This window comes from Lepisosteus platostomus, chromosome 8 (assembly GCF_059453375.1).
Source record: "Lepisosteus platostomus isolate fLepPlt1 chromosome 8, fLepPlt1.hap1, whole genome shotgun sequence".
Lineage (NCBI taxonomy): Eukaryota > Metazoa > Chordata > Actinopteri > Semionotiformes > Lepisosteidae > Lepisosteus > Lepisosteus platostomus.
This window is the reverse complement of record NC_142618.1, coordinates 62135652-62158032: the sequence shown is the minus strand read 5'-3', so window position 1 is coordinate 62158032 and position 22381 is coordinate 62135652. Positions and strand designations below refer to the sequence as shown.

The 22381-nt window shown below is 39.3% G+C and overlaps 2 long non-coding RNA genes across 2 annotated transcripts; one reads left to right on the top strand and one right to left on the bottom strand.

Moving 5' to 3' along the window:
* Positions 1–327: 327 nt before the first annotated feature.
* On the bottom strand, positions 328–13736 carry LOC148657671 (uncharacterized). The gene is made up of 2 exons (XR_015941038.1): positions 13604–13736; positions 328–754 (listed from the first exon to the last, which is right to left on the bottom strand). It is a non-coding gene; the product is annotated as an uncharacterized LOC148657671 (long non-coding RNA).
* Positions 12967–20862, top strand: LOC148657670 (uncharacterized). Its single transcript, XR_015941037.1, has 5 exons — positions 12967–13401; positions 15532–15671; positions 16331–16405; positions 17550–17681; positions 18148–20862. It is a non-coding gene; the product is annotated as an uncharacterized LOC148657670 (long non-coding RNA).
* The last annotated feature ends 1519 nt before the right edge of the window (positions 20863–22381 follow it).

The window sequence follows — 22381 nt, the reverse complement described above, 5'->3', positions numbered from 1 at the left end:
GATATTTTACACTAGTTGCATGGTCTAAAAATAAAGAAGTTTATGTGAAATTAAGTAAAATAAAAATATTGAAGGAAACTGAAAGTACATTAGTTGTGTTAAAACCAAACCAAGTCAGCTTGAGAGTGCCTGAGTGAAGCCCTGTGCTCTGTGGTTCAATAACTCCACAATATCAGTGAAATTCTCGATCAAATTGAGTGTGCAGATTACTTGTGCATCCATTACAGAAGTGTTAAGTAGGATGACTGGCATAGTCAAGCAGATTAATATGCCAAGACCTTTTGAAACCAAATGATTATTCACAAATGTATTTTGCCACAGTCCATACAGCAGTAAAGCATATTTTATTTGAAGCACATTGCACACAAAAAGACACAAACTACAGTAACTGTCAGATGAACTTCCCTTTTTTCACTTACTCAAGACTAGACTGATCTTGCTTTTTTACCACACCCATATCCTCCACCAGAACTATCATATAAAGTAATTTCATCTACATTTTTGTTATATTAATCTTTCAAGTTGCCATGTCTTCAGCCCAATTCTTGAATAAAGTCCAATTCGTGGCCCAAGGGTAGGAGATGTGCGTATTTCCTTTCCACGATCCTGCCTGCCAGACCTTTTTCTTCTGTGAGAACTGAAGCCAATCAAGACATATCACACCTGAGAAAACGCTGTGAAGGGCATTTTAAAGTGTTCTGGCTCCTCTGTGCAGTGGCACACTACAGAGACCACTGTGAAATTCTTCCATTACCTATAGGAAACAAATAAAACTATTTTTAAACACATTTAATTCCTGGAGCGAAATAGTTTTTCATATGTGGATTATGCCTTGACATCCTACCCAGCTATCGAGGAATATAAATATACCTGAATGGTTCATAAAGACAACTTCACACACCCAACCAAAACACAACTGAACCTTATTCCAAATTGTGGTGTTATAATGATCTTCTATAAGTGAGATGATAAGCCTGTTTATTTTAGGTTAATGTCATACCACTGAATAAATGATGTGCTGAACCATGGTGCCCTAACAGTCTCTGACTTCTTAAGCTATTGGCTACTCTAAACAGGATTTCATGGAGTAGAGAGATTTTAGCTTCGGTCAAAAGAAAGAGCTAAAATAAGAATGCTTTGAATTCCCTTGTTGTACTGCAACTGTACTTATCGCGCAGCTGGACAACCAGAATAATGAAAGAGACACTAAAGACTCAGAGCATATCTGATCCACTGTGTGCCAAGACTGGGCTTTATGGCCCTCATGCCTCTGATGTTCAATGTTTTTTTTTATTTCTAGATGTTTGATCAGGTAATGAAAAATACCTGTACCAACCTGTACCTGTTCAAAATGTAAAGCCTTCGATGCAGAAAAAAGGTCTTGTCCCTCGAGTATACATGGCTATGCCTGAGCAGGCTGAGTCTAGTGTCATTCAAAAGCTAATTGTTCAGTAGATATACAGGATACAATAAATGATTGGAATTATTTGCATGAAAACAACCAATGGTATTAATTTTTGAGCAGAGGCTTACAGATAAAGAGAACGTCTCTTGGGAAAATCAAGAATGAAACTAGATTTTCTGTGTGAAAAAACACAGAATAGCATAGATCACAGAAGCTTGTGCAAGATCCAATCCCAGTTTCATTCCCGTTTTCATTCATAAGTTTTTCGTGTATATGAGTTGTTTTGTGAATCATATGGTAGTGAGTTGATCATTCCTTGCCCTGGGAAAAAAAAAGATTGTTCAACATTGAGTAATGTTGCTGACTGTACAGTTGCTTTACAGGTCGAATGGCAAGTGGTGTGTGTGCAGTGTTTTCCATCCAGTCTTCCTCCAAGATAAAGGGATGAACGAAGTAATTTAGAAAAGAAACATAACTTTATCCCATCTCATCCATCCCACTGAAAGTGTTTCAGTATAGGATCATGAGCTGCATATGGCAATGAAACTTGTTTAATAAACAGAGCACATTAATTAACTACTGAGCAACATAAACATGATGCTTACCAACCATTACGATACAGTATATTCAGTATTTATAATGAAACTAAAGTGACCTTTTGTCCTTCTGCCTCACAGTTCTCTTTCAGATTTGTTTCTGCTCTGCAACAGTAACCGGCTAAGATTTGAAGTACAGTAAACCCTCTGTTAATGGACTTCAGATTTAATGGTCAAAATCTGCTTTTTGTCTGTAAAATCAGAAATACCAAACGTTCGCCAAAATAATGAAGGAATGCACAAATAATAAAGCAATGTAAAAATAAATACTGCATGGGTTTAATTATCAGTGTTGCCCTATAGGGGAAGGTCAATTGCTTACGATGGGTAATCTTTGTGTTTTGTATGCTTTAGAATTTTTTTAAAAGTATTTACAAAACTTGAAATAAATTGCTTGTATATTTATAATAAATGGGCACAGGAAAACATTTCATTAATGTTGTTCTTTGCAATTGTCCAAAAAAAAAGATCCAGAAAGTTTATATTTAGTGCATGTACTGTATATATACAGTATATTGTTACATAAATGGTGTTTATGGGCTAAAAAAATGATTTGAACATTCAGAAAAAATGGACACCCCTTTCCCCGTATTTAACAGGTATTCTGTTAAACCAAGGGTTCACTGAGACTGAGACTTAAAAGAAAGCATTAAAAAATAGTCAGCAAGGTTAAATCCTAAATCTGTTAAGAACACATTTTTCTGTAAGATTTAGCATTTTCCCTGTAGTTTAGAATCTGTGGAGGAACTGTGTTTTCTGGCTAATCTGGTTTATTCTGTTTGTTTTCTCCAGTTTCCACAGAGGTCCTGGAGTGTCTCCCTCTGCCAAGCACTGCCACACAGCAGGGCCAGCGTGCTTTGCCTCGTCATGGTTCCCTGCTCCTCCTCTGGCCCAGGGCAGACTCAGGTATCCTGCAGGGCTGAAGGGTCCTGGTTTTGTTTAGGCCTCTTGTGGGGTCATGAGATGCAAATTAACCATGCCATGAGTTCTCAACCTCCTTCCAAAAGGTTCGGGACCCCTGCCTGGGACAAAGTGAGATAGATGAAGTCTTGTTCTTCAACAGAAAACAGCTGGCAAGGTTTTGACTGACCACACGTGCTGTTAAACAAAGCCCAGGGCCAGAACTCTTTATACAAAGAGCCATGTTCTTGTGACTCCAGCTTACTGGAAAAAGTTAATTTTAGCAATGGATTTTCGGTGATTTCACAGCGAATGGGTGGAGATTATAGCCTGTGCTACAGTATGTGTCATAGAACATCCTGTTCTGTCTTACAAATAAATGGCAGTATTTGGTATACACGGTTTAAAATACTAAGGGTATAATTATTTTTATTGAAATTGGGAAAGTGTCAAGAAAACACAAGCCTGCGAAGGATGCAAACATGGGGGAGAACAAACAAGCTCCACACTGACAGCACCCCAGGAATTGAACCCAGGGCCCCAGTACTCAGAGGCACCAATGCTGACCACTGTGCTGTGGAGCAAATTCAAACTCTTTGTAATTCACAGCTCTGATATATGCTAGTTTTCTCCAGTTCTCCGAGAAATTACCATAGTTTTTCCCCCTTATTTTGTCATTAAAACGTTGTCATTGTCACGCCCTCTACTCACCGCATTCTCACATGGAAACGCACCCACACTAACTACACTCCAGCCCTGAGCACTTCTGCCAAACGACACCGCCCCTGCAAATCGGCCAACCACGACACTTCCTCAATCAACGCACCTTCTTCTTCACACAGTACTTAAACCCCTCTGAACCTTCTGTTTTCACCTGGTATTGGTTGTACTTTAGTTCACCTGCCTTGCTGTCATATCTCCTGGCCTTCTGACTCCTCTTTACCTACCAGGGATCTCTACCTTGACTTCGCCTACTGTCTCGCCCCACGGATTTGGAAACCCACTCGTTGTTCTCCTCCTTCTGACTTCTGGATCTGCCTACTCGACTTCGACCTCAGCCTTGCCCTTCTCTGGCTTGGATACCTTCTCTCTTGCCTTTTTCCTCACAGACCTCGGAACCCAACTCGGACTTCGCCACTCGTTTTACTCTTTAGGTATGGAGTAGGGACTATCCTCCTGTTACCTTAGCGAGTCATCCCTGACAGTCATCTGATGCTCTTGTAAGCTGGTACTACTGCCTCTCACTCCTGGAGTTCTGCCATTTCTTTCGCTCATCACTTCTTGAACCTTTGGCCAGACCTTATCAGCAAACGTCTTTATGTGCATGCTCGGCTTTCCGCTTAATGGCATTCTCCTCTCAATCTGCTGCTTTTCCCTGAACATCTCAAGCAAGGAAGGTTTGTCTCATCTAAACCTCGAGCACGATTCCAGAGCCCTTGTAATTCACATCTAGTAAACGCATTTTATAATTATTTTCAACAGAATGGATATGTATGCAGTGCACGAGAAGAACAATTACAATTTATAATGATAAAAACACAATCCTCTATCCAGAGGGCAATAAAGACTTTTTTTTGCTAAACTGGGATCCAGTGAATGCACAGTGACTGGTATTTGCTTTGCAAGGGGAAGAATGCTATTGCAAAATAAACACCAAAAATGCAGAAAAACATATTGTTATACTACAGACATTAATCAGAAATTAATGGTTGTGCCCGAGCATGCCCTCCTTTTGGCAGGAAAACTGCCTGCATTGGACTACTGAATCAGCTGAATACACTGAGCAGGAATGCTGCCAGTTGCTAACTCTTCTGATCCCTGGATTTCTAATGTCTTCTCACGCTTGAACAGGTACCTGTGCAGCTCACATTAACGAGGAAGTGGTCCCATAACTGGGATTGAAGCCAGATTTGCCTTCCTCATTCTAAGAAAGCCATTAATATGTGCAACATACACATTTAAAACTACTAACATCAGGGGAAAGATCACACTTCGGATTCTTTACACCATTTTGAAAAAAGTAGTTTGTGTATTTACATGTCATTACTTCCTCTGTTATATAACATCCTTAGTGAATGAATGATATATAAGTCTGTCAACATTTTAAAATATTTTTTAATTTTTGAAAAACTACACACATACTGTACAATATGTCCATTTAAGCATCACAAATGAACTACAAAATGTCTGGGTGGATAAAATAATTTCTTAATGAATCACAAACTGCCGGAAGACAAGAACAATCTTGTTCAGTGACTCACTCAGGTATTTCACTGTTTCATTGTACTGATGCTCTTCACCAGAACTCCTACCAAAATAATGGTCCCTGCATCACATGGGCTTTCCATTTGGGAAATACTTGGGTTTTACAGTTTCCTGTAGAACACAAATGACGAATGGCTGTTACAAGCCTACCGTAACATACAGTATGCGACTGAAAGAAGTTCAGGTTGTTTTGGCTAAGATTCCTGTAATTCTGATTCCAGCTGCTTTAGCTGAATACCGGAGCAAACTGAACCTGTTCAAGTCCAGTGCCAGGAGCTTAGCTCCCAAACTGTCAACGAACTTGTTTCCCATAAATTGAGGTGTAGCTCTTTAGTGGAGATCAGCAGCTTCACAATGTTACTGCCTGAGGTAAGAGTTTCCAGCCTCTTGTCGGAGCTGTTGATAAAGATGCCTGCACTGTTAATAGGACGTTATTTCCATCTCTCATATGTGAGGCAGCTCATTCATAGATTCTGTGAAATCTAGCTATGCCTGCCCAGGAGGGTAATTTAGAAGCTCTCTACTCATTGACTGACGAGTGACCCTTTATTTCTTTCAGATTAGGCTGCACTCACTGCACCTCCTGGGCCTGCCTTCCCTCAGAGCGTCTCCCACTGCTCCTAGCTCCTCTTTTCCATCTCTTTTCTGTTTCAGGATGGCACAAAACCAGCCCAAAAAAGCAGGCTGGCTGGTATCTGCAGACAAACAGAGGGAAAGGAGAGCCTTGCAGTTCAGAGTTCTCCTAGGCCACACTGTAATATTACAGGAATGTTGCCTGATTTAGAGACAGTCCCCTAAACAATTTTGCATGAACAGCATATCTCACAACGAATAACAACAGCCAAGAATTGGAGGCTCTGTCAGTGTCGGTTGAGAATTTAAATATTATATGTTCTGGCTTAATCAGCATGGTAAGGAGGCAGCCCGCTGGCCACATTAGGATCTAGGAGTGAGCCAACCCTACCTACAGTGTGCGGAGGAGGGATGAGTGTGACAACGATGTGAGTAGAGGCGTGTGCGAGAGGTATACATACAGCAAAAGTCAGGAAGTTAAAACAGCTGGGTGAGACTGGCTTGTCTGTTATTATCCTGTTCAACTTCACTTCATATCTTCCATGTATTATATAGAATCTTTAGAATATTTTAGATGTTTTTTTTAGTGTTTCGTTTTTCCACATATTGCAGTCCAGAAAAGATCATTTCTAAAGAACATCCAGCCCAAATATAAATAAAAGCAAAGCCAAACATAATAAGAAAAGAAAATGCTAGGATATTTGTCTGCATCCAGACTTCATTCCTAACAGTTCTGAAAAGTAGCAGGAATAAAATGTCTATAAATTTCATAAAAAAGAAAAGCCCAAAAATATTTTTCCATTACATTGTAGCCAACAATATCTAAAAATATACTTGCCATTTACCATATTAAATAAATATGTAAATGAAGTTGCAGTTATATGTTTATATTTTAAAAAATCCAGAGAGTTCAGCACCGTGGAGAGCTCACATTGAATAAAGGTACAGAAAAGACTTTAGTCCATTTGGTAACAATGTGGTAGTATGAGAGTAAAATGGTGTAACTGGATAGTCAGGTGCTACTTACTACTCTTCAGTGAGTTAAATATGTAGCTTGAAAAGTTAATCTAGTGCACACTGATCTACTCTCATTATACTTACCCACTTACTCATATGAGAAATCTGTCATACAATAATTTACTGACACATATTAGCATCTAATGTGAGTGCACGTGTATTTTGTAAGGAATTCTGGTTACAAAAGTATGACTCCATTTCTTACATGTACTGTATAATAATAATGGAATAATTGCTGAGTCATAAAATTAAACCATAGACAATTTAAATCACAATATTTGTGTGCAGTTTGTGTCAGTGCATTAAGAAAAAGATATGGTTACTCTGCAATCACAAGAGCTCAACACTGTTTGCCGTGAAGAGAGAAGGAGACCGAGAAGAGTAGGCACTGCTTCACACAAGGCTCTGGGGTGCCATGGAGTTGACGCTGATATATGTGCTCATTTCCTGCTGAGATACTCAGAGACAGGAGCTTGCCAAGAACCAACAAGTGAGCTAGAAGGCTGAATGACCTTTTTTTTAATCCTTATCTTATCTTCTTCTAGCAGTCAAACATGGTCCTTTTCAGTAGTTTATTGACAAGCAATAGCTGGCACTTCAAAAGAAGGATAAAATAACAGGACAGTCTTGAAGACACTGCTGCACTGCACTGCACTGCACTGCACTGACATAGCCCAGCAGAGTGTATCTAGTGTGCAGCTCCTTCAATGTTTTCAGTGCTGATCTCTGAAACTGCCCCAAAATAATGAAACTGTATTTACCCATGCTAGATCAGGAGGTCATATCCATAGTTCACTGACATTCTGGGACAGGAACACAAAAGCAGTCCATCATAACCAGGTACCATGATCCAGCTCTCCAATCGCACAGGCAAAAAGGTCTTAAAGCTCAGCCCAAGCCAAGACACAGTCAGCTTCCTCTGCACTGCATGGACAGGAGCACTGCCCCGACAAAAGATGAAATCCGAAATCGGAAAATCTTTCATTTATCCCCCGCCGTCTTCTGAAAGTCAATGGCTCATGCTTCACCCACATCACAGGAAGTGTGGACACCCACATTTGGAGAGTCTAAGTTTCGGTATCGCTTTCCACCATGACAAGACGGTTGGTGTATGGTACCGACTGCAGGAGGCTGAGCAACAAATGGTAGCTGGTGCTTTTTCTCTCAGTCTCACTGAGCTGACAAGCCGAGGCTGACAGGGAGGTCCTGGCAACTCAAGGCTGACACATAGGCCTGGCGGGTTGACTTTTTCAACGCCTTCGATAATTTTTAAGTTAGCATGACTGGGTGTGATTCATTACAGACGGTTGGCCTGCGGGACAGCTGTAACACTGGCAACAGTGCAGGGCCTTTGAACATCTTCAGAGATTTCAACTAAAATGATTTTAAACAAAGGAACAATTACATCACCTTTAAGATTTGTAGTCTCAATTATGACATGCATAAAAATAATTTGATTAAATATTTGATTCAAAATACAGGAACATTAAAGTGTTTCAACGGTTGTTATTACCTTGTAATTCTATGGTATTTAGATAAACTAAATATATGTATTGTACACAGAACTCATTGTACATAGAACTTATTGTAACTGCATTATGTCATTATTAATTTAGCAACATGTACTATTTTATATTTAGAAGCATGCAGTACTTACATTTTAAAATACTGCTAATAAAGCTGAACCTTACCATATTGGTAATTACACAAGAAAATCCCGACTGAATCCGTAATTACAAAATGCCATTCTTGTCATTCTGTATTTGTAACTCGTGTATTTTTTGTAATAATTACAATATTCAGTTGCTATATTAGAATATGATTCATATGTAAATATTTGTATTTCAAAATGCAAATGCCTCATACTTACTGTGTAAATACACGATTAGTGTTAATACACCGTAATCAATGTGCCTGATATTAGTGTATCTTAATTTAAAATAATTCTATAGATCTGAACTAGTGTGACTTTCAAAAAAAAATAAAAAAAACAATTTCAAGGGAAAAGATTAATTAAATTATTTTAAAAAAACTGGAACAAATACAAATATAATAAATAAGTACAAAATAAAACATGCACAAAACTCGTACAATCGCCAACCAAACAACAAAATGTGTAAAAAACACATTAATTCATTCGTGCATTCATGTAAAGCGTAAATTAAAAAAATTATTTAAACAACGCAAAGTCAAAGATCTTCACGAGGAAGAGTGAGATGAAAATGTTTTGAAGCATTTGACATAAAGATAAAACCTTCGAGCATGTTGTTTTTTACTGTAAATGGACATGAACTGATTTTATTTCCGCGGTTCATATGAATTATATACGAGGTAACGACGGATTCTTCAGTTCGTTATATTGCTGCTCTAATCCATCATTAACCTTGAACCGCAATTTATTGTAAAGTGTTACCGAAATGAATATATTTGTGTAATATTTTTCACAGCCTCTGCATATTTACAATAATTATTGTATTGTTTTTGTCATTTACAATATTACAAGAATAGTATAAATAAGAAACAAAACCGTAAAATATACGGTAGCTGATTGCTTATCATAACGAACGTAGTACTGAATTAAGAATTAACAGCGTTCTGTATGAATTTTGAACTGTGTACGTTCATGCTATATGATTCATTGAATTATTAGGCTGTGAACGATATTATAACTGAACTCACGTGTATGATAAGAACTTAATTTTTCTTCAATTCGTTCACATACGGTACATCATTTATTTTTTATTTTTAGTGTACTATGAAATATAAATATTTTATTTAGAAACGTACTCTTTTGACATTATTATACAGAGTGATCGAAATACAAAATTCGAGAGTCGAATCTACTGTAGTGACAGCTGAAATATGTCACAAGATGTCTGGAAGATCCGCTATAAAATAAAATGCCCCACAAAACTTGGTCAAATGTCAGCTAATGAGTCGCTATTATCACTTTTTCCTAAAGCAGTTTGATTGATATTTAAGGTAATAGTTTTAAAAATAAGACGAACGCTTAGAAAGTAAAAGAGTATAGATTACACTCCAGGCATTAAAATTACAAGCAAAATTTCGTTAAAAATCAAACTGCAGTGTGAGTGCCAAAAGCAAGGTCATTATTGTCACATGGTCTCAATAAACATAAAAATGTTTTATGTTTTCCAATGAATCGCATAAAATATTAAATGTCTGTAACCTATAACCAAACAGTTATTCATCAATGCGCGGAATAAATACGCTATAAACTATAAGGGTTTGAAAACAGGTGTCAAGAACATCAGATTTAAAACTTGAAAAAAATATAAAGAAACCGAGCACTGAGCAAAACCAAAATGTGCTTCGGTACACAACAAAGCCAAACTCTAGGAGAAAAGGTCGTGCACAGGCTGTCCTTAATAGAATGTGTTAAAATAATACAGCTAAGGGGGAGAAGTCGCTTTAAAATCATTTTAATGTGAACATTAGCCATGTAAAATGTTCGGCTGACATCTTGCCAAAACCCTTCTCGGCGATTTATGTTCTTCCTTGTGGGTACGACACAACCACCTCTACGTATGTTGTTCAGTCCCTTTCCATCGCCTGCTGAAATCTTTCACTCTTCTGACAAATTCACCCCCCAGCAATTCAAGAAGTCCTTGGACTGAATTTAAAACCTGTTACCTTTCTTCCCTGTGCGCTGTAGGTGACGCAAAGTCAAATAAAAACCACGACGGGTATGTTTGAAACGAACTGTCAATTTATGAAAGACTTCATTGGTATTATCAAGGGAAAAGGTGACCCGGGACGTACAGTACAGTATTATTTGTGTCATTATGCTCCTGACACATTGTTGCTCGAATGCAGTATATATACCTGTAGTTGCCCCTCTGTCCTAATAACCTTCCAGGAATGCTGGTTTGCTGGTTGGATTTTTAAACAGCCATGTCACAATTTCGTGTATTGGAGAAAATTGGACGCATATCACAATCTTGTGCATTAAATCTACAACGTGGTGCGTTTCTTTTTCCTTTGAATGCACCAGTTTTCATTTTGTTTTCGGCAGTGTTTGTTGAAAAAGAAACTGTCTCCCCACATGGCGCTGTCTGGAGCGCTTGGAGTTGGATTAGAGAATTATATTGTGGCCTTACTACATCTGATGTTTGTGAAACTGAAAAACGTTCATCTCCGTGATAGAGTGACGGCTTCTAATCTTTATTTTTTTTTTTTTACTCATTTCAGGTAAAGCACTGCTTTCCCTGTTAAAATTGAGAGATACACCAACCTTCTATAAATGAGTTCTGCACTAAAGTGAGCACTGTTTCTTAAATTGTCATTTCTTTCTCAAAGCTGCTAATGTACGTCAGTCATTACCCTGTCTGGCCAACACCTGACTTTTCTTTGTCACATGAACACTCTTCCTTGTAAAAGGTAAGTAAGAATTAAAATATCCCTGTACCCATTTACTCAGCTCTTTCTCTAATTCAGGGCCATGGGGGAGCCGGAGCCCGGCCCAGCAGGCAGCGAGCGCAAGGCAGGGTACGCCCTGGGAGAGACACCAGTCTGCTGCAGGCCACACACAGACACTCTCGCCAATTTTCCCAGGAGCCAAGGCAGGGTTACGCCCTGGGGGAGACACCAGTCCGCTGCAGGCCACACACAGACACTCTCGCCAATTTTCCCAGGAGCCAAGTCAGAGTACGCCCTGGGAGAGACACCAGTCCGCTGCAGGCCACACACAGACACTCTCGCCAATTTTCCCAGGAGCCAAGGCAGGGTACGCCCTGGGGGAGACACCAGTCCGCTGCAGGCCACACACAGACACACTCTCGCCAATTTTCCCAGGAGCCAATTAACCGACAAGCGCTGTATGTCTTTGTACTTTGGGAGGAAACTGCAGCACCCAACGAAAACCCACATGAAAACAGGGACAACATACAACATACAAACTCCACACAAACAGCACGCCAGGAACTGAACCCAGGATCCCAGCGCTGTGAGCTCCACTGGAGAACCAGCACAAATACATTCCATTCCCTTCCTTGCAGTGTTGACAGGTCAACACTGAGATGGGAAGATGAAGATCTAGGCTTGCTGTGGTCATGCAACAATAATTAGGTTTACAGTAAAATCAGAAGGAACAAACATTTGTAATGACACAATATCACTGTGCTCTTCAAAGTCATCACCCCCTTTAAAAAAGGCATCTTGTTGGTATTTAATTAATAATTAGTTATAATTATAATAATTCCTAAAAGGTCTGATATCAAGATATAATATTGATACACCTAACATGCAAACAGAATAAACATGACTTACTGTAAATTAGTAAGACTACAACCCAAAACACTTACAGTAAACACTAACGCCAGGTGCTACAGTTAAGTGAAAAGGGGGAAAATACCATCAGCAAAAATATATCTTAGGAGCAACTTGTAAGTTGAGTTAAAGGTTTGGTTAGTTTAAGAGCTTCACTAGAATGAAACAAGCAGCTGAGGCCACAGCACCAGGGGTGGGAACTGCCGAGTTATTTCAATTGCAATGGTATAAGAACAGACAGGAAGAACATCAGAAAGGGCTCAGAAGGACCATGTGGTCCAGTCAGGCCATTTACTAGTTGGATCTCATCCATACCGAGTCTTAAAATGAGCCAGGCTCTGGGCTTCAACAACAGGGCTGGGAAAGCTGTTCCACACTCCCATGAGCTTGTGCCTCCTGCACCTGCTCTAAGGTGCACAGGATTGAGAACGATGACTCAGTTTTCCATTCCAGGCCTGTTTTCCAATTTGCTCTTAAAATGTGGAACGGGACCTAGTTTTGGCCACCCAAGTCGTATGCAATATATTACACAACTCTGTGTTGCTGGAACACATTTTTTGAAGATGCCTCATTATTTAAAATAAAAATATGCTGTCCTGCATGGAGTATATCATGATTCAAAGATTTAAAGCCACAACTGTCTTTAACACTTCTAAGTGTATGTTTGAAGGGATGCACGTACTGTATGGGCTGCTACCATTTTTTTAATATTCCACCTCATAGCTGCAGATACTTAAATATTTGGAAATTGCGAATGTTGATCATTACTGTTGAAGGTGTATATATATTAACACAAAACACAACGTTTCGGCCCTGGAGCCTTCTTCAGGTCTGAGCTGGTGTGAGAAGGCTCTACGGCCGAAACGTTGTGTTTTCTTTCTTCTCTTTTCAGCATAGAATAAACCTATTCTTCGATCCTTTGCAGACTACGCATGCTGACGCAGCTCCCCACCCGAGCTATATATTAACAAGTCAGTTGAATGTGGTGCAGCCGGTGCTGCACGCTGCACATCCAGTGTGCAGTACTGTTAACTGTTTACAGAATGTGACAGGGCAAGAACTCAGTGAGAGCAAGCACTCAGACGTGAAAGCGAAAGTAATGGGATAGCAATGACGGAAGTTCCTTGATGTAGATCCCTGCTGGAGCGCAGAGAAAACTGCACCGGACACAACGCATAAGAGCACAAGATTTTCACTGCGAGACTCGGCAGCGTGGAACGCATGGAGTTTGCTACTTCATGAGAATCGAGATTGCAATGTATGAAACTGAAATGCGAATCTGACGTTCAACTTCTAAACATGAGTGGGAGTTCCTGGTCCCGTCCATTAGCTAACATGAGCATAAAATGACATATGGTAAGTGCGTGGAACAAGTGAATAATCTTAAAAGAGATTGGATTTTACTTCAGTCCTCCAGGCGCGACAGTTGCGTGACGCACAGTTTATCTAACACAAGACCGTGTTATTTTTACGTTAGCTAACAACCCGTTTGTATACAGAGGAATTCCTTTATGTGAGTGAAGAAGAAAGTAATTCACCGCAGTGGGAAAAAACCTACCAGCATTTGATAGCGAATTTCGTTTCTCATGCATCCTTCTGAAGAGTCCCAGTGCCTTTCGCTGGGTCCGCCTTTCCGCGACACAGATTGTAAGGAGACTGGAGCGGCTGCTTTGGAGGGTATATATACACAGCACAGGGGAATTCCAGGGCTATATGTTTTTTTACGGACTTCCTTTTAAAAGAGAAGGAAACTAGGATTTTACGGGAATTTCCATTAAGTTTCATTATGAACGGGAATGAAAAGACACTTTGTAATCCGTTTTTTTGTCGCAGAGATTATATGTTTAAATTAATGATGAAGTTTCTATGGAGCTGTTTTTTTACGGTTCAGCGCATTGTGAAATAATTATGGAAAGGTTCTTAAGGGGCAATTGTAGTATATTTTCTTCACAGCAATTCTCTCTGTGTGTTTTTGTAATATTGATTTAACCTGCAGATTTACATTTCCAATGTGCAGAACCAATTCCACAGAACCAGTCACCTGGATTTAAAGTGGGTTTATTTCTGAAGGTATTGTAGATCATTAATGCTTTTAGGGCAAGAGGTGTTTGTAAGTAATTATGAGTATTTGTAGTGCGTGTGCTGAGTGTCTAACCTTTTAATTATAAGTAATACAAGTAATAAACGTTTATTAGAAAAATCACAGTAGTTCGAAACTAACAAGAAAAAAAAACATTAAAAGTAGGCTATTACCAGGTATTCAGCTCTGGAAATAACATACACAACGATGCATAATTGTGTAGTATTTTAAAATGTCATAATTGAAAATATTTTTATATTGCGTCAGAAACCTACATTTTAAAAAACCCTAGAACCAGTCACGTGATAAGCAATTTTAATAATTCTAGGTAATTTACGATGTTTAGGGATTCATTTCATTTTCAATTAAAACGAGCAGTGGGAGCTTTCTCAACGTGTATTGTACAGTACTGTCCGGCGCTGACTCTCGGGTTTGGTATTTAATCCAGGCTACTTCGTTTTTATGCGGAAAATATTATTTCTTCTCTAGTTACTGCCTTCACTTATTCTTTGCGTGACTCGTTTTTTTTTAATGGTAATATTTTAAAAAGGAAACAAATATTATCTTCCGCTTCTGGTGCTGCTCCGACAGTGAGTGCTCATTGCAGCCCATTCTAGAGTGGATGGGAGGTACAGTATTCCAGAAACACAGTAGCTGTTGAGGATATACTGTATTCAGTCCTGCATTTCTGCATTCATTTTTGCTTTTACATACTGATGTTTAAGTGTTGTACTGTTCGAACTGTCGCAGCTCCTGCAACTAGGGTTTTAAAAAAAACCATCAGTGATCAGCGAATTAAATCTGGCAGAAATGGCACAAAGAAATTAATTGAGGAGAATAACGTGTAGTTGTGAGCACACGCAGTAAGGGCAAGGCCAAGGGTATCAAGTATCAAAAGCACTCAACGAGAACGAAATCTGAGGTTTGTTTACATACAGTACGCGAAAAGAACCAAGAACCTATTTTTCTTAAGCAAAAGCTTTTAACCGTGTGAGTCCAGTGGCATTTAGGATGTCCCCAAATGAGGAATGGTGTTCATGACGTAGTCATTGTGTGAGCTGATGTTCCTCTGGAACTGAGGATTCTACAAAATCTGGAAGATGTGGCATTAAGGTCTGGTTATTGACAGAAGGCAGGGGGTTCTGAAGTCAGGTGCACTCAAATTTGTAAAAATAAAACATGATTGGCATGATTTTAAAATCTGATTTTGCTGCAGAAATTCACTTAATTTATAATGTTCTTTTTTTTTCTTTTGTAGTGCAAATGGACAAAATAAATCAGTTTCCATGTCATGTTTTACTTTTCATGAAATCAGTATGAAGGATGATGGAGCTTTGAAGAAATGGAACAGAGCATTTGCTGATATTGTGCTCATTGCATGTTGCTAATAATGTTTTGTTTTTCAGTTCTCTATAGGTATATCTTCAGTATTTATATCCTGGCATTGATACCGTTGTCTTTTGCATTTTCCTGTGAAAACCGAAAGGCCATGAATTCCATTACTGAAGATTTCAAGAACATTATTAGCCCCTTAATAGACGACCTTGTAAGTATGGAGCATGTGAGAACCGTCCTCTGTGTGTGTGGCCCTCGTGTCGTTGTGCCTGTTGGTTAATTCTGTGTGGAGTAAAAACGGGACTACTTCTTACTACATCTTGACAGAGACCTGCATCAGGGTGGACTGACACATCGACGTCTTTCAAAATATGGAAAACACACCTGTTCTTCAAAAAAAAATTAAACCTGGAGTGTGCTACATTTGTTTGTTTTATATAAAAAACACTAGATAATCTTTTACACTCACGATGAGCTTAATGTTTGACATTATAGTCTGGCATATAAAATGCAGGATTACAAAGACTATATATTTGGCTTTTGCCTCTTGTGGTCCTTGTAATTAAAATCAGCTTACTTCTTCTTTCCAAAAATAATCCACTTCTAATGCAGAATGAAAGAAAACCAAAAAAAAAAGGGGACTGGAATTTCCTGGTGCTGCTTACTTCCTCAATGAGTCACAGTAGGTGTGTGTGGAGGGACTCCGGTCTCTCTGACAAGCAGGATTGATGGCAGGGTGAAGGAACACTCTAGGCCAGCATGTAGATCTCATACTGCAGAGCAAGGATTCCAACTGGGCTGTGATTCATTTCACAGTGATGATCTTTGCATAAATCTAAGTAAATGGAACACTTCTTTTTGTTTTAATAGAACAGAAGTCTTTCAAAGCTCACAGAGGACACAAACTGCGAGGATAATCACACATATTCATGTGAAGAAGATAACGTAAGGAAAATATTTGTTTTAACCCTTTCCTGAAGGGCTGTGTGCATTTTTAAAATACCTGCACCTTTTTTTTTTTTCAGACATGCTCCACATTCCTCGTTTGGTCAGGCACAGAGTGCTCCAGCAAGGAAATTCATTTCACAACTATTCTCCTTTATTGCTTAAAAAAAACTTGGTTTTAAGGACCAAGGAACACTGTTTTATTTTCAGAAATCTAAGGAGCCTGTCAGTACATATGCTACATAAGAATTAGCCCTCAATGTTCATTATTGTAGTGGGTTAATAAACCCTTAATTATGCAGTAATTCAGTTTAAAAACATGTTCTTATAAAATGTATACAGTAACAATTTGTTTTTGTTCAGATGTACACATTTAAACCAAAAAATGGAAGCTTATTGGAGTGCGAATACACTACCGCCAGAACATTGCAGTTGCTTGTTTAAGTCTCTGCTAAGGAGTTTATGTTATGGTTAGGCAAACTGTGCTGTTAATATGATAACGCAGATCCTACTGAGACAAGAGATACAGTTCGTCTAAATCGGAATGTGAATTGTATTATACGTAAAACTTAGATAAGTTTAAAAACTGAAACATCCATTACAAAATCATAACTGGATTCCAGATTGTTAACTAGAACAGCATGATTATTCCACTTTCCATTGGCTGCTCAAGAAAAGACCTGCTCTGTACTGCCATCTACCCTTTATATCCAAACTCTCAGAGCTGGCAGTGAAGTACTACAGTATGATTCACATGTTCCCGTAAAGATGGCTGTGAAAGGAAAGTGGTTATGAATATCGTTCTGAGAAAACTATAGAAAGTCTAAAATGTATTCTTAGAACTGGACGTTTGGAATGTCTCTGGAGTGAACAACTGTTACTCTTCCAAAGAGATTTACAAGAATTAAGAAATAAAAATATCCATACACGCTTTAGTGCGTTGAGCTGGTATGTTTTGGAAATATGAGTGACCAAAGTAGGCCTGCCAGATGTAGTGTGTGACATCGAAGAAAAATCCTGTCTTGCCAAGTAACAAGTAAGTTAGGAACCACTAAGGCTTTCAAACATTTTTTAATAAAAACAGGAACAAGGATGAGGAGATGTTTTATGAAAGTAAATTTGCAGTTATGTTTTTATTTTTCAGGAAATAGGATCAATTTTTCAAATGATTTGTTCTATGAACATTAAAAATAAACTGAGAGACATCAAAGTGAAATCGATACATCTTGTGCAAATTGTGGAACAGTCTCTCGGATGCTCCTGTCACAGAAGAAAGGTGAGAAGTAAACACAGCAGTAACAGAGCTGGGCTGCAGCCCTACCTCTCCAGCAAACCCACAGATTAAGTTGAAAAATACTCTTTGATAATGATATCGTTACAAGCACATTCGAGTTTGCATGAGAACGGACTAAGAGCAGGTTTCTGTGTCTACGGTGCTGCTAAAGTCTGTGTAGCTCCAGAGCCATGTCCTCACACCACGTCTTGTGCACATTCTACTGTAGGTGCAAACACACATTTTCCATGCCTTGAAATATCAGAAATGAAATGTGCAGAAGACCTTTAAACAATCCCTTAACCGCACATAGAGTATGTCCAGTGAGAAGATCTCTGATCAAGATGAAGCCAAGCTGCAGGTCCCCTCTGGGATGCCGCCGAGATGTTCTGAACAGCCAGGGCGCCTTGGCCGGCGTGTGGGTGACTTTACAGAGGGTCAGTTTCTAACCAGTGTTTGTCTGCGACAGGATCATACAGGAGTCCAGCATGGAGCTGAAAAACTGAAGAGACCACACCGGCGAGAGAAAAGGCTTTGCAAAATAAGGAGACTTCTTGGTAATATACAGAACTGTTACACGCGGATATATGTGAAGTATAGCTCAGTAGATGGCACCTAAGCGTGGAACACCCAGGTACAGGGATCACTGAGAACAATAATCCACTTAACTAATGTGTAAGCTTGCTTAAGCACTTAACATATACATATCCTTTCTCTTGGGAGTTTGAATGGAGTCAAGTGAGTTCAAGCAAGCAGAAGGATGTTATTCTTGGGCGTAATAAATTGGGTGGATAAGCCCTGCCAGAGGATGTTTTCAGAAGAAGAGAATCAGGTTACTGGTGGTGCTTGGAAGACAGTATGGATCCTCCAGTTGTCAGAGGGTAATGTGTGAATGGAAATATGTTTAACAATATATTCACTAGTATATTGCTTTGCTGCATAACTTATCTAACTTTTGCAACAGAAGAAATTTATAAGCTAAAATAATTTGCCTCCTATTTATACTGTACAAAGCTGCATTTCAGATTGAAAATAATTTGCAAGGATACACAGCAGTTTATCGCTAATTCAAAAAAGCATAACTGTCATGTCAGTTTGCAATGTGATATAGTAGTTGATGGCTTCTAGTGAAATTCCTAAACACTGTTCAATGTCAGGTATTAAATTTCATATTGATTTGGTATAACTTAAACCTGCATTAGCTGACACAGTCTGTAATAAGAACTTTTCACATTCTGTTATAACTTGCTCACTTTGTATTGGGTTTTGATTAATACGGCTTTGCAGGTGAGGTGTGACAAGTCAAGCAAGCTGAGGAGTGCTGACTGTTGACAGTGTGTGAATGTCTCTAATGGCCCTCAGACAAACCCAACACTCGAGGAAGAGCCTTGTGCAGCAGACCTCGACTTAGTTGCTGTGAGATGAAAGTTTAACCTTTGTCCTTGGTAATGGCAGCTATTAGAAACCAAAATCAGCCTTAGGGTCTTGCAAATAAATCAAAGCTTTTAACACTGATGTTTCTGCATTCTATTCTGTGAAGTTTTATGATGGCACCTTAAAATGTGGGCAAGCAACCCTGCTATTAGAATGTGTTCTCTGTTGTCATTACATTATCTACTTTCACTTGTAAAACAGTAACCAGATGAGCTTTAAAAGACATTACAGTACTACTGGAATTTTGTATTACACTGTGCACTCCATGTGCACCTATTGTATAAGATGTATCATGTAGCTGTATTGTTGGAATCTAGTGTACTTTATAGACTGTTTGAAAAACATTTGGATATTCTGATAAATGTATATTTCTAGACATCAGCCTTATGAGCACTAACTCATTGACTGTACAGTATATTGAGTAATTTGTTTAGATCCTAATAAATGCGAGAGAGAGATGAGATGTGCAGAGTGTACTTGGCGTAGCTCACCTGGCGGAGAGAATTGACCAGACCCCCCTGTATTGTGAGGACTGAGCCAGGGTGTAGACAAGATGGCGGGAGGGGTATGAGAGAAACACACTATGGGACATCCCGGCTGCGAAACCTACATACATAGGTGAGAGGAATTGTGAGAAATTAAGATCTAACCTTCCTCCCGAATTTCTGTTATAAACTCCATCAAGCAGTTGCAGTACTGAGACTGGTCACGCCTGTTTGAAGGTCTCAGTGCAGCTGACGCAGGCCATCTGTTTCGCCGAAACCTCGCCAAGTTGTCTCTCTCGCATATAGTAGGATCGTAATGGGGAAAAAAAGGGTACGTGAATAGTTTTTCGGTGGACAGAGCAAACGGTATTGTTTGGACTCCTAAATCTGAAGAAAGCAGCAGACAAAAGAAGCTGAGACTCGCATTCATCTAGTCGTCTTCCAGCTGTTGGGCGGATGTTTTTCTCTGCCTCACCTGGATGGGTGCTGAAGACAGGGACTTTGGGAAAAATGCAGTGTGCCGCAGGGAGCTGGGACAGGTGTTGGGAAAACGTTTGCCTGAGTGCTGGCCGGGCAGCAAGAGAGCCAGGACTGAGACAGAGAGTGTCTCTTGCTGCAGGGGCGTTCTTTCCTGCCGCTGAGGGGCAGATCTGCTGCAGCTCTTGCTAAACCCCGCCCGCAAGGTGAAGTCCCGGACACACACTCCAGAGACGCACACAGATGGGAACTGTTACAGGAGGCCTGACGAGAGGAGTCCCTTCGAAAATACTGCCACAACCGCAAAGTGTTGAGTGATTTTTCCTTTCCAGCGACTTTTTGCTTGAGTGTTAAGGACACTGTTCCTGATCCTTAATTATTACCTTTGTATAGTCCATCAGTGCCAAGGGGAGTGTGGACCGAGGTTCATGTGCGGTACGTGTTGAATGTTGGCAGCACAATGACGATCATGAAGTGTTCTATTTTTTACCCATCCTATTGAATCTGCTTATGACTACTACTACCTATACATCACAGTGCCAAGGAAAAACATATTTTTTCGCCGTTTACTTTTTTTGTAATGTTAAACAATCGTAAATAAAAAGGGAGTATGTGGCTCCTAAAAACATGGTGATAGAGATTTTCATGATAAGGTTTTGCTGCTTAGTGTTGCTTAAACCGAGTGAGATGTTGAGTGATAAAAGAGTTATCGGTGAAATCATCAATTGTTTAAAATATATGTTTTTAATATTTTTTGGAAGCTTCATAATTAAATATTTTAAATTCAATATACAGTATATTGAATTCAATACATATTGAAGTTGCTTAAAATTTTGTTTCCCATTGTAACATTGTTAGTCATTATTTATGTATTGGGTATTCGGTTCACATACTGTATATTATTAAAGTTATATATAGTGACATGATTTAAAGAATATCATCAGTAAACCCCATGATCTGCATAGGATTTGGCCAAAAGACTCATAATGCAATAACATTGTTAGGTCTAACATGAAGTAAATAGTGGAATAATTCACAATGTCTTATAAAGTACAGAGTGCTTTATGCACCATACGATCTATGTTTGAAGAATTCACCTAAAGAATAGACTGTTCTCTGAGGCCGACAGATAGACCTAACTTAAAGGAAACTCCCCTCCAGCAAGGAGCAGCACCAATAATACTGTATCAGGTGTAACCAATTCAGAAATAAACAGCTAACATGATCATGGCTCTTAGACATCAACTTCAACAATAGTTTTCCAGAACTGGTCTGATGTGGCTTATAAGGGTTGAATCTTGAATTTCTGACCTGACCTGGATTTCGATCCCATGATCCTAGACTCAGTTAACACCCTCAGCACCTTTTGGGTTTTGAAGTCTTTGCTCGACCCTGAAGACGTCTGGGCATCAGTACACTGTAGCTGCTGCTTGTGTAACCAGGCAGGAACAGGGGTCGCGTGAGGACATTTCCCTAGCCTGCTATATATGAAAAGTTAATGTAGTGCAGTAGGAGGCATATAATACTACAGTATATTGTAACTGTGGGGCTTCTTTAGAAATACATTCTCCTTTAGGAGTTAAGTATGCTTAGACTTCTTGAGTAGTGAGATCCCACTATAGTAAAACGTGTATCTAAAAACAGCAAGGCTTGATGTAACATTTAAACAATACATAGGTGTTTTAAAATGTGTTACATGGATAATGTTTTGACTGCGATTTCAAATGAACTTGCATGATTTCCATCTGATGTTGCTTATTCTTTGTGTTGCTCTCCAGTGCAAATGCAAAATTAAAGATTAAAGGGTATTACTAGAGCACGAAGTAAACTTCTTTCTTTTATTTCTGAGAAACGCTTACGGAGGATGTTATTCACAGTTCCTGTAAATCCTGAACTTTCAATATCCGTGTGCTTAAAATAACTGAGCTTATCGTAACATTTCTACTGGTTACATCATATCTGACAGAGCTGCATTATTGTCTCCTCAGTGGATGTTATCTTGCCCTTTTCAGTTTTAGCAGTCAGCTGTTTTTACAAAATGAATGTATGTATCCGCCAAAAAACACGCAGCTGTTGCGAACAGATGAACTGCTGTGTGAGGGACAAAACTGTAACTTTGTGAAATGCTGGTGAGTTTCTGAATTGTTGAGGACTGTACTTCAGTCCACATTGAGACCAGTGGCATGGCAAGGCCACTACATTCTAGCTGGCCTTGGGAGCAGTATGGACAGGCATACCCAGTGCACCGTGCCCAGTATCCTGCCTCCAGTAAATGAAAAGGGTGTGGATGTCGCAGTAGCGTTCTGT